Here is a 4136-nt window from a genome sequence, read left to right on the forward strand (position 1 = left end):
AACTCCTGAGCTGAAACAATCCGCCTGCCTCGGCCTCCTAGAGAGCTAGGATTACAGGCGTGAGCCTCCGCGCCCGGCCTACATCCCATTTTTTTTTAAATGAGGGATCTTTTTTTATTCATCTCAAAATATTTTCTAATTTTCTTTATGATTTTTTCTTTGATACATTGGTTAATTAGGATTTCATGTTTAATGTTTACATATTTTAGAGTTCTTCAAATTTTTAGCCATCATTAATTTTTAATTGTGTTCAGAGGATATTCTTTGCATTTATAAAATTCTTTTTTTATAAGGCCTAGAAAATAGTCTATCCTGAAAAGTGTTTCAAATGCACTTAAGAATACATATTCTGCCTTTTGGGGATGGAGCATGCTTTACATTTCTGTTATGTCTAGTTAGTATGCAAAAATATAAAAAGAAATACAACAGGGTATTTCAATGCTGTAGTTTGATGCAAATGACTTCATCTAACTTTCTCATATATACTGTGGATTTTTCCTGATACAAAAACTGATTCAGGTTCAATGTACTCTTTATTTTTCTGTACTAAAAGCTTCAGAAATGCAGTTTTAAATACCAAGACAATTTAGTTTATGCCTTCAAAATTAAAATAAAATATGCATTCGCTTCTACTGCTCGACTTTGCCCACATACTTGGTTATGATTCCCTGTGCAATGTTAGTAGGTCAGGCAGGCAGTGTGTAATTTGTACAAAATAAATAAAGCTAAGGTAAGGCTTCAGAAACTGTATCTTAAAAAGCAATGATGTGGCTGGGTGTGGTGGCTCACGCCTGTAATCCTAGCACTCTGGGAGGCCGAGGCAGGCAGATCGTTTGAGCCCAGCAGTTCAAGACCAGCTGAGCAAGAGTGAGACCCCATCTCTACTAAAAATAGAAAGAAATTACTTGGACAACTAAAAATATATATATAGAAAATTAGCCGGGCATGGTGGCGCATGCCTGTAGTCCCAGCTACTTGGGAGGCTGAGGCAGGAGGATCGCTTGAGCCCAGGAGTTTGAGGTTGCTGTGAGCTAGGATGACGCCACAGCACTCTAGCCCAGGCAACACAGTGAGACTCTGTCTCAAAAAAAAAAAAAAGCAATGATGTGTGTGTTTTTTTTTCCACAATATATCATCATTTTCTCCTAGCATATCTGTTTAAACAGCCCAATTAGGTAAGTGATCCTGTGAAAGATGTGTTCCCAGAAAGATCATTTCCTAAGCTAACAGATACGGATAATAAAAGTCAATAACATCAGACAAAATACATTCTTTTCTGTTGTTTTCCATCAACAACAGCTTTAGTAAAATAAATTTAGAAAATTACAAAAAAAAATTTACAAAGAGTACTGGCTGAAAAGAGTTTGGTAAAAAACATCCAAGGCATGATTGTTATAAATTTGACTATAATATCCAATTATTTTCTGCAAGTTACATTGGGTCACTGTCAGCCTACTGATTCAGGGAAAAATCACAACTGTTAACGGTTTACATACATTTTACATTATATGTATTACTTCTTAAAACCCCCAAAGGAACGAAGTTCTACCTATTAGGCAAGTAGCCTTTACCAGACCCCTAGGGAGATAAAGGAATGGAATGCAAAGAGGGGAGCTTGCATCCCACCCCCCCAATAGGGACAAAGTTTATCCCTCCCTCTCTCTCCTGATAAGGACGATGCAGGAGCTGAAGGATGGCTGTGACTGTGGCAGGGGTCCTAGGAGCTGGTTGTTTGGAAAACAATTTATTACAAGCGGCTGTTCCGGCCCATTTACTTCCCCCAGGAAAACCCTCTATAAAACCCACTGCTCTCCCCTTCCCGGGGTGGACGCTTTTTTCAGCTTCCAACCATCTGCACCCAGATGCTCAAAATAAATAGCATTTTGCTACACATGAGGCTTCATGTGTCTCTCTCTCAGCTCTGGACCTAACACTGCCAAACTCAGATTTGATTTCTAAACACTTTTCCAGTAAGATCAATAAAGGTGGAGGAAAAACTAAAGGGTTTTTTTTTTTTTTTTTTTTTTTTTTTTCATGAAAGGCCTCTTTCATTAAAGTTTAATCTTCAAAGGGTGTTCTAGGTAGCTCTCAAGGCTGCTAGGGTGTAATGATGAACACATTTCTTTTTTCAGAGTAAAGAAAGAAATTTTAAAACAGCAGAACTGCTATGCCATGAATTTTTCAAGCACAGCTTCAATTTGAAAGACTAGAACATTTAAAAATTACAAAGATTGGGGACAATTGGAGGGTTCAGGTGAAAATGGCTGAATATTTAACTTCGGTATGCGGGACTGAGAACAAGGTTAATTGCTCTTTTTACTTTAAAATCGGCGCCTGCCGGCACGGGACCGATGCCCCCCGCTTCACAACACACCGCCCTTCAGCCAGACCATATTGCTGCCCAACCTCTACCGGAATCCACAGAACACAGCCCAAACCGCAGACGGATCACGCTGTCACGTGAGCGACGTGGAGGTGCAGGAACACTACGATAACTTCTTCAAGGAGGTGTTCACGGAACTGCAGGAGAATATGGGGAGATTGAAGAGATGAATGTGTGCGACAACCTGGGGGGCCACCTCATGGGCAATGTCTATGTCAAGTTCCGACGCCAGGAGGATCCAGAGCCGGCAGTGGCCGAACTCAATAATCGCTGGTTGCAGGGGCAGGCTGTGCATGCTGAGCTGTCTCCTGTCCCTGACTTCCGGGAGTCATGCTGTCGGCAGTATGAGATTGGGGGACGTACCCGCGATGCCTTTTACAACTTCATGCACCTGCGACCCATTTCCCGGAACCTCCGGCAACAGCTGTATGGGCAGGAACCCAGCCGCAGGTCACTCCCGAGGTCCTAAACTGGCCACCGACCCCAAGAAACGAACCAACGGCATTCCCCAGATCACCGCCATGGTCGCTTCTGAGACTCTGGCTCCTTTCCCTTCACTCCTGACAGGCGCAGATGTTCTGGCCAGGACCCTTCCTCAAAGCCCCCTTCACTCTCCAGCTCTGCCATCCCCAGGTTCCGGCTCCATAATGTAGTCTGTTCAACAGAGACCTCCTTCCACCCCTGCCATGATAAAGTTCTGTGTTGGTGGTTTAGAAAAAAAAAAAATTAAATAGATTGTTATATTGCCACTGCCACAGAATTTCTTTAAACATTCCAACTGTAGGAAATTTTTACTAGTTTATTTTCTTTTTTACTGAAACTAATGTTTAATAAAATAACCAACTCACAAACTATAACAAGAGGACAAATATTTAGCCAGAGACATAAGTTCCTCCAGAAAAAAAATATTCACCACCTCTCACTGAAACTTTTTTGCAGATATCTTAATAAATTCAGATATAATTTAAAATTCATCTTGAAATTAGAAACAAAGAAAAGGACTAAACTGACAAAAACTAATAAAGTGTGTTCAAATTTACTGACAGAATCATGGAGACATCATACAAAATTTAGACTCTACGAGTCTTAAGTAAATAAGGGGAGAAAATATAATTACAAAGTCAATCTCTCCCCTTGGGAAAACAGACACTTTTGACAAGTTTCTCCCCACACAATACACATACTCCTGCCATCAACCGTTTGCCAGAAAGGGCGCGTTCCTAACCTCAGCCAGTGTAGTCTGGGCGCCGCGGTCGCGGCCTCCCGGGCCACGCGGTCCCGCTCGCCACCCCTGCGGGTCCCCAGCCGGAGGGACAGGGCGGACGCTAGGGCAGGCTGCAGCCGGTCGCGGCAGGCGCGGGACAGCTGGCCCGGAACACCCGGGTGGGCTCAGATCTCCAGCGGTCCCTGCCAGGTCCCCGGTTGGCCCTGCCCAGTCGGGGCGCGGGCTTCCAGCTTTGGAGAGTTGCGGCCGCTGCTGCCGGGGAGGCTCCGCACCAGCCGGGGACGGACCGCGGCCGCGGAGCACTGGGCGGCGCGAGCGGAGCGGTTGGAGGTCGGAGAAGTCGGGGAGCAGTCGGGGAGCAGTAGCCGGGCCACCGGCGCTTCGGCCCCTGCGCGCTCCTGCAGCCCAGGTGACGAGCTGCCTCCTCCTCCCGCAGACTCCGGAGCGGCGCGCTCCTCTGCGGGTGCCCGAGCCCGCGTGGGGGCGGCCTGCCCGCGCCACCGCCCGAGGACACCGTGGCCCTCGTGG

The 4136-nt window shown here is 45.6% G+C and overlaps 1 pseudogene; it reads left to right on the top strand.

Annotated features, from left to right (window-relative positions):
- Positions 1-2260: 2260 nt before the first annotated feature.
- LOC105815644 lies at positions 2261-2918 on the top strand (annotated as a pseudogene).
- Positions 2919-4136: the final 1218 nt, after the last annotated feature.

Source organism: Propithecus coquereli, unplaced genomic scaffold (genome assembly GCF_000956105.1).
Source record: "Propithecus coquereli isolate 6110/MARCELLA unplaced genomic scaffold, Pcoq_1.0 Scaffold340, whole genome shotgun sequence".
In the NCBI taxonomy this organism is placed as follows: domain Eukaryota; kingdom Metazoa; phylum Chordata; class Mammalia; order Primates; family Indriidae; genus Propithecus; species Propithecus coquereli.